Consider the following 9510-nt stretch of genomic DNA (forward strand, 5'->3'; position numbering starts at 1 on the left):
AGTTTCCCCCCTCCCATATACTAATGTGCCACAAACAGGAAGTTAATATCACCAACCATTCCCATTTTATTTAGGTGTATCCATATAAATGGCCCACCCTGTATATATGTATATATATACATATATATATATATATATATATATATATATATATATATATATATATATATATATATATATATATATATATATATATATATATAATGAAAAAAAGAATAAAGCAGCACGGCGACAGCAGTAAGTGCAGGCCTCCTAAGTTGAGGCTAGGAACCCTTGTTAATGAAATCCCCAAAAAAATTAAGAGGCAGCACTCCAAGGAAATTGGTGAAAAAAAGTGGTGTGTTTATTCACCCCAGGCAGGTAGCATTTCGATCCGTCTCTATGGGATCTTTGTCAAGCATTTTTATATACACCGTGTTCCAAATTATTATGCACATTGGATTTAAGTGTCATATACATTTAATTATTAGTTTTTCAATTAAACTCATGGATGGTATTGTGTCTTAGGGCTCTTTGGATCATTGTAATCAATCTCGGACATCTGTGATAATTAGTTTTCCAGGTGTGCCCAATCAAAGGTAAACTACTTAAGAATGACGTTCCACATTATTAAGCAGGCCACAGGTTTCAAGCAATATGGGAAAGAAAAAGGATCTCTCTGCTGCCGAAAAGCGTGAAATATTGGATATTTCAAGAAAACTTAAGCGTGATCATCGTACTGTGAAAAGATTTGTGGCTGATTCAGAGCACAGACGGGTTCGTTCAGATAAAGGCATAATGAGGAAGGTTTCTGCCAGACAAATTAATAGGATAGGAGAGCAGCTGCTAAAATGCCATTTCAAAGCAGCAAACAGGTATTTGAAGCCGCTGGTGCCTCTGGAGTCCAGCGAACCTCAAGGTGTAGGATCCTCCAGAGGTTCGCAAGTGTGCATAAAGCTATTATTCGGCCACCCCTAAACCATGCTCACAAGCAGAAACGGTTGCAGTCGGCTCAGAAATACATGAAGACTAATTTTCAAACCGTGTTGTTTACTCATGAGTGCCGTGCAACCCTGGATGGTCCAGATGGATGGAGTAGTGGATGGTTGGTGAATGGCCACCATGTCCCATCAAGGCTGCAACGTCAGCAAGGAGGTGGCGGAGTCATGTTTTGGGCTGGAATAATGGGGAGAGAGCTGGTAGGCCCCTTTAGGGTCCCTGACGGTGTGAAAATGACCTCTGCAAAGTACGTAGAGTTTATGACTGACCACTTTCTTCCATGGTACAAAAAGAAGAACCGTGCCTTCCGGAGCAAAATTATCTTCATGCATGACAATGCACCATCTCATGCTGCAAAGAATACCTCTGTGTCATTGGCTGCAATGGGCATAAAAGGAGAGAAACTCATGGTGTGGCCCCCATGTTCCCCTGACCTCAACCCTATTGAGAACCTTTGGAGCATCCTCAAGCAAAATATCTATGAGGGTGGGAGGCAGTTCACATCAAAACAGAAGCTCTGGGAGGTTATTCTGACATCCTGCAAAGATATTCAAGCAGAAACTGTCCAAATACTCACAAATTCAATGGATGCAAGAATTGTGAAGGTGATATCAAAGAAGGGGTCCTATGTTTGTAACTTGGCCTGTTAAGATTTTTTTTGATTGAAAGAGCTTTTGATTTCTGTAAATATGACCTCCTGATGCTGCAAATTCAACAAATTACCATTTTAGTTCTCTTTACAACCTTTAAAATGTTTTGATCTCTGTTGTGCATAATAATTTGAAACAGTGCATTTTGAGTTTTCTACTTCTAAAAAAAATCTGTTATCATTAGGAGATTTGTTCAATAAAATTTGCATTATACTCCAACGGTTGATGGCTTGAAGATTATACTGACTGTCATTTGCATCGACTATTTATATACGCGGTGTATATAAATTATATATTAACTTTAATCTGCGGGTCAGTACGACGTTTCCAGCGATACCAAATGTATAGCACTTTTTTATGTTTTACAACTTTTTGCACAATAAAATGACTTGTATTTTTTCTGTCACCATGTTGTGAGAACGTTTTAATTTTTTCATAGACGGAGCTGTATGAGAGCTTGTCTTTTGTGAGACGAGCTATAGTTTGTATAGGTACCATTTTTGTATAGATGCGACTTTTTGATCACTTTTTATTCCAATATTTGTAGGGCAAAGTGACCAAAAAACAGATTTTACGTGTTTTTTCTTTTTTACACTGTTCACTGCATGGAATAAATAACATAATATTTTTATAGTTGTCAGAGGTTCGGAGAGCACTAGGTGGTAATGGGTGCACGAGTAGGGACCCAATCCAACATGTATAGCAAAAGAAGTACTCGGCACACCAGGTAGAAGTGACATTTTTAAGACTTTTTTTATTATTTATATGCCAATGTGCATGTGCGACATTTTGGTCAAGTTATGACCTTCATCAAGCACTAAAGAAAATTAAATAAGAGAAATAATACATATTATACTTCCATACATATTACGGACACATGAGATATATACAGAAAAAAAGAGAATATGTTGTGAAGAAATAAAATTTAAAACGAGACCAGGCATTAGTGTCTCATTGCGCTCCTGAGAATACACGAATTCAGCAGCATAATATGTGCTGTATGGTAGCTGCTCAAACTAATATACGCAATTTACAAATACCCCTGAGGACGTTCCCCTCTGGTTCAGAGGGTTTCAGAAACGCGTTGGGAGATTGCTCAAAATTGCTAACTTGTGGCAAACAGACCATATTTATTTTTGCTAAGTTATCTGTTCATGTTTCATTTGGTGCACCTAGCATCGGTGCCTGTGGAACATTCATATTGGACTGAGCTACTTTGTATCGTTGCGGCAAACGGACGAGTGGTGTGTATCACTACTCCTGTCGGGTGTTGTATCGACACTAATGTGTACCAATCATCATCTTATTTTTACACCTGATCAGGGAACTGTGTCTCTGTTTTGCCAAACGCCTATTCACAGTACAAATTGGCATGAGTGCCCTATTTTAAATACTAATTAATAAAGACATTTTAAACGTTTATTTAGGCAGGACTTCACATCGAAGATTATACTGACTGTCATTTGCATCGACTATTTAGGAAAATCAGCGAAAAATAACATTTGCATAATAATTTGGAGCGCGGTGTATATATATATTATTATATATATATAAATGCCACTTTTTGTGGTGTATGGTATATTTAGAGATCTAATTTCATGTAATAAAAGTGAACAGTGAGGTGGAAAATGGGTACATTTTTTTCACCACGGGCAATCTGTACATATAAACTCTCCTGTATTTGACTAAAAAAACTGAACCAAAAACTGCATCTGAACTTTGACAAAGAAAAACTACAGTGATAAAGAGTGCATAGAGTTCTTGTGAAACTGGGAAACTGGGATTACTTTGTCAACTTGCTCTTCAAACTAGTCTTCAGAAATTATTGATTTTGCCCTATACTTGCACACATTTTATTTTAACCCCTTCCCTCTTTGGCCACTTTTAACCTTCAGGACAGAGCCTCATTTTTCAAATCTGACATTTTTAACTTTATGTGGTTATAACTTCGGAATGCTTTTACCTATCCAAGTGATTCTGAGATTGTTTTCTCAGGACACATTGGAATTTATGTTACTGGCAAAATTTTCTTGATACATTCAGTATTTAATTGTGAAAAACACCAAAATTTAGCAAAAAAATTAGCATTTTTCTAAATTTAAATGTATCTGCTTGTAAGGCAGGCAGTTATGCCACACAAAATAGTTTCTAATTAACATCCCCCATATGTCTACTTTAGATTGGCATCGTTTTTTGAACATCCTTTTATTTTTATAGGATGTTAAAAGGCTTAGAACTTTAGCAGCAATTTCTCACAATTTCAAGAAAATGTCAAAAGGCTATTTTTACAGGGGCCAGTTCAGTTGTGAAGCGGCTTTTAGGGTCTAATGTATTTGAAACCCCAAATAAGTCAACCCATTTTAAAAACTTTATCCCTCATAGTATTCAAACCAGCATTTAGAAAGTTTCTTAACCCTTTAGACGCTTCACAGGAATTAAAGCAAAGTAGAGGGGAAATGTACAAATTTCATTTTTTTTTAGTGTAGAAATTCAATTCTAATCCATTTTTTTGTAACACAGAAAGTTTTACAAGAGAAATGCAACTCAATATTTATTGCCCAGGTGCTGCAGTTTTAGGAAATCTCCCACATGTGGCCCTAGTGTGGTAATGTACTGAAGCACCGGCCTCCGAACAAAGAAGCACTTAGTGGATTTTGAGGCCTTCTTTTTATTAGAAAATATTTTAGGCACCATGTCAGGTTTGAAGGGCTCTTGCAGTGCCAAAACAGTGGAAATACCCCAAATGTGACCCCATTTGGGAAACTACATCCCTCAAGGAAATTATCTAGGGATATAGTGGGCATTTTGCCCCACAGGTTTATTGGAGGAATTATTGTAAATAGGCCATGAAAATTAAAATCTACATTCTTTCAAAGAAAATGTAGGTTTAGCTAATTTTTTCTAATTTCCACAATAATTAAAGGGAAAAAAGCACTGCAACATTTGTAAAGCAATTTCTCCCGAGTAAAACAATACGCCACATGCGGTCATAAATGGCTGTTTGGACACAGGGCAGGGCTTAGGCTGGGTTCACACGACCTATTTTCAGGCGTAAACGAGGCGTTTTACGCCTCGAATTACACCTGAAAACACGGCTCAAATACGTCGGCAAACATCTGCCCATTCATTTCAATGGGTTTGCCGACGTACTGTGCCGATGACCTGTAATTTTATGCGTCGCTGTCAAAAGGCGCGTAAAATAACAGCGTCGTCAAAGAAGTGCAGGACACTTCTTGGGACGTAATTTGAGCCGTTTTTCATTGACTTCAATGAAGAACAGCTCCAAATTACGGCCGTAATTGACGCCTCGCAAAACGCGAGTACGCGCAATTACGTCTGAAATGCAGGAGCTGTTTTCTCCTGAAAACAGCTCCGTAATTTCAGCCGTAATTGTCGTTATCGTGTGCACATACCCTTAGAAGGGAAAGAGCGCCATTTGGCTTTTGGAGCTCAAATTTAGCAGGAATGGTTTGCGGAGGCCATGTCCCATTTGCAACCAAAACAGTGGGACCAAGACAGTGAAAACACGCAAAAAGTGACACCATTTAGGAAACTACACCCCTTGAAGAATTCATCTACGGGTGTAGTGAGAATTTTGACCCCACAGGTGTTTCACAGAATTTATTAGAATTGAGCAGTGAAATTAACAATCCCTTTTTTTCAATAAGATTTAGCTACAAAATTTTCATTTTCTCAACAAATAAAGGAGGAAAACAACCCCAACATTTCTAAAGCAATTTCTCCCGAGTACGGCAATAACCCATTTGTAGTCATAAACTGCTGTTTGGGCACACAGTAGGGCTCAGAAGGGAAGGAGCGGCACTTGGCTTCTGGAGAGCAGATTTTGCTGGATTGGTTTCTGATCGCTATGTCGCATTTGCACAGCCCTTGTGGGAGCAAAACAGTAGAAATCCCCCCTAAATGACCCCATTTTGGAAACTACGCCCCCTCAAGGTATTCACCTAGGGGTGTAGTGAGCATGTTAACCCCGCAGGTGTATTGCAGAAATTAGTGTGCACTCGATGTTGCAGAGTGAAAATGGGAATTTTTCCATAGATATTCCAATATATGGTGCGCAGCTTGTGCCACCATAACAAGACAGCTCTCTAATTATTATGCTGTGTTTCCCAGTTTTAGAATCACCCTACATGTGACCCTAATCTTTTGCCTGAACATTTGACGGGGCTCAGGAGTGAAAGAGTACTATGTAAAATTGAGGCCTAATTTGGTGATTTACAAAGTATTGGTTCACAATTGCAGAGGTTCTGATGTGAAATAATACAAGAAACCCTTGAGAAGTGACCCCATTTTGGAAACTGCACCCCTCAAGGCATTTATTTAGGGGTGTAGTGAGCATTTTCACCCCACAGATCTTTTCCATAAATGAATGCGCTGCGGATAGTACAAAGTAAAAATTTCAATTTTTCCCTAGATATGTCATTTCAGTGGCAAATACATCGCGCCCAGCTTGTGCCACTGGAGACACACACCCCAAAAATTGTTAAAATGGTTCTCCCGGGTATGGCGATGCCATATATGTGGAAGTAAACTGCTATTTGGGCACACTGTATGGCTCAGAAGGGAAGGATCACCATTTGGCTTTTGGAGCATGAATATTGCTTGGTAGTAGTTTTGTTTGGCGTTTTACTGTAATGGGGTAAAAAAAAACATTAAAATAATCCATGGATGTTTGTTACGCTGTGAGGCAATCCTTTCTGCACAGGCCGGTGTCACAATGATAAATGGCCTTCCTTATGCCCCTTTTGGTCCACACTCCGCACCTTTGCAGTTTGGGGAATTTTGCTGGGAAGTGTTGTCCTGGTATAATACAGGCACCCTCGCTTCCAGTGGATATGTTTGGGCCCTCCCCTTCCTGGTTCCCTAATTTTAGGGCCTTGATAATTCGCCTCTTGAAACAGAAGAAATGTTCCCCTAGGGCCTGCACAAGTGCATATTTTTTATTACCTGACTTATTGGAGCCTTAACTAATTTTATTTTTTCATAGATGTAGTGGTATGAGGGCTGATTTTATGCTGGCGAGCTGTAGTTATTATTGGTACCATTTTGGGGTACATGCGACTTTTTTATCACTTTTTATCCTATTTTTTGGGAGGCCAGGTGACCAAAAAACTGCAATTCTGGATTTTTTTTTTTTTTTATGCAGCATTCACCATGCGTTATAAATTATATATTAACTTTAATCTGCGGGTCAGTACGACGTTGCCAGCGATACCAAATGTATAGCACTTTTTTATGTTTTACAACTTTTTGCACAATAAAATGACTTGTATTTTTTCTGTCACCATGTTGTGAGAACGGTTTAATTTTTTCATAGACGGAGCTGTATGAGAGCTTGTCTTTTGTGAGACGAGCTATAGTTTGTATAGGTACCATTTTTGTATGGATGCGACTTTTTGATCACTTTTTATTCCAATATTTGTAGGGCAAAGTGACCCAAAAACAGATTTTACGTGTTTTTTCTTTTTTACACTGTTCACTGCATGGAATAAATAACATAATATTTTTATAGTTGTCAGAGGTTCGGAGAGCACTAGGTGGTAATGGGTGCACGAGTAGGGACCCAATCCAACATGTATAGCAAAAGAAGTACTCGGCACACCAGGTAGAAGTGACATTTTTAAGACTTTTTTTATTATTTATATGCCAATGTGCATGTGCGACATTTTGGTCAAGTTATGACCTTCATCAAGCACTAAAGAAAATTAAATAAGAGAAATAATACATATTATACTTCCATACATATTACGGACACATGAGATATATACAGAAAAAAAGAGAATATGTTGTGAAGAAATAACATTTAAAACAAGAAGACCAAATAATATGCAGATACAAGAGCAACATCGCGTCAGAGCAGGTATCGGTATACGATTCTGTCAGCAGACCAATATAGACCCGTTGGTCTACTGACAGAATCGTATACCGATACCTGCTCTGACGCGATGTTGCTCTTGTGTCTGCATGTTTATTTGCTCTTCGTGTTTTAATTTTCATTTTTTCACAACATCTTTCCTTTTTTTTCAGTATATATCTCACGTGTCCGTAATATGTATGGAAGTATATGTATTATTTCTCTTATTTCATTTTCTTTAGTGCTTGATGAAGGTCATAACTTGACCGAAACGTCGGACATGCACAATGGCATATAAATAATAAAAAAAGACTTAAAAATTTCACTTCTACCTGGTGTAAAAAAAGAGATAGATTCGGAGTGTATATATAAAATATAACTTTTACTGAATTTTGTTAAAACATTTGTAATTTACGACATATGCGCATAAAAACTTTTCATATGCCAAAGTTGCATGCAATTTTTCATGTATTTTTCACGATATGCATTTCCAACATGATTTTTTAAGACAGCAAGTAAGGGTATGTGCACACACACTAATTACGTCCGTAATTTACGGACGTATTTCGGCCGCAAGTACCGGACCGAACACAGTGCAGGGAGCCGGGCTCCTAGCATCATAGTTATATATGATGCTAGGAGTCCCTGCCTCTCTGCATTACAACTGTCCCGTACTGTAATCATGTTTTCAGTACGGGACAGTAGTTCCACGGAGAGGCAGGGACTCCTAGCATCGTACATATGTATGATGCTAGGAGCCCGGCTCCCTGCACTGAGTTCGGTCCACTACTTGCGGCCGAAATACGTCAATTACGGACGTAATTAGTGTGTGTGCACATACCCTAAGTCCACCTATATGAGGTTTCTTAATCTGTATTGTTTTAGTAGTTATTTACTTCAAGAGGTTCTCCCATAAATGCTTGTTTTCTTTACTTAGAATGAAAGACATACAGGGGTGATAGATCAGAGGTTCACCAATAACCAGAACATTGAAGACAACTGTAAAAGGACTATTAACATTCGAAAAAGGGGTAGGAGGGCAATTGCCCTAAAAATCTTTTTATCACCCCTGTATGTCTTTCATGCTAAGTAAAGAAAACAACACAGATTAAGAAACGTCATATAGGTGGAATTACTTGCTGTCTTAAAAAATCATGTTGGAAATGCATATCGTGAAAAATTGGCATATGAAAAGTTTTTATGCGCATATGTCGTAAGTTACAAATGTTTTAACAAAATTCAGTAAAAGTTATATTTTATATATGCACTCCGGATCTATGTCTTTTTTTGCCATAATATCACGGAGAACGCATTCAAAACTACTATTGTCTATGTGGTGGACTACAAATAATACCACGAATATCTATCCACTTCTACCTGGTGTGCCGAGTACTTATTTTGGTATAATATTTTTATTGTTCAGGCCGTTACAGTCGCGGCGATACCAAATATGTATGGTTTATTTTTTTTTTCAATAATAAAGGAATTGATAAGGGAAAAGGGCGATTGTGTTTTATTTTAGCACTTGGAACTTTTATTATATGTTTTCAAACTTTTTTTTCACTTTTTTTTTTACACTTTTTTTATACTTTTTTTTAAGTCCCACCAGGGGACTGGAAGGTCCAACTGTCTGTTTGTTTGTTTTCTAATGCATTACACTACCTATGTAGTGCAATGTATTAGATATGTCAGTCATTCACTGACAGCAAGCCGATTAGGCTTCGCCTCCCGACGCGGCCTAATCGGCTTCCGTAATGGCAGAGCAGGAGGCCATTGTTAGGCCTCCTGTCGCCATAGCAGCAGTCGGCATCCCTGTGATTGCAGGGAAGATCTGCCGATCTGCTAGCAACCTCTAAGATGCAGCGATCGCTGCATCTAAGGGGTTAATGCCAGGGATAGGAGCTAGCTCCTGTTCCTGCCATTACAGGAGGATGTCAGCTGGACCATACAGCTGACATCCACCGCTGATGACGCCGGCTCAGCTCCTGTTTCATATAGGCACGGCCTCAA

This window comes from Rhinoderma darwinii, chromosome 4 (genome assembly GCF_050947455.1).
Source record: "Rhinoderma darwinii isolate aRhiDar2 chromosome 4, aRhiDar2.hap1, whole genome shotgun sequence".
Lineage (NCBI taxonomy): Eukaryota > Metazoa > Chordata > Amphibia > Anura > Rhinodermatidae > Rhinoderma > Rhinoderma darwinii.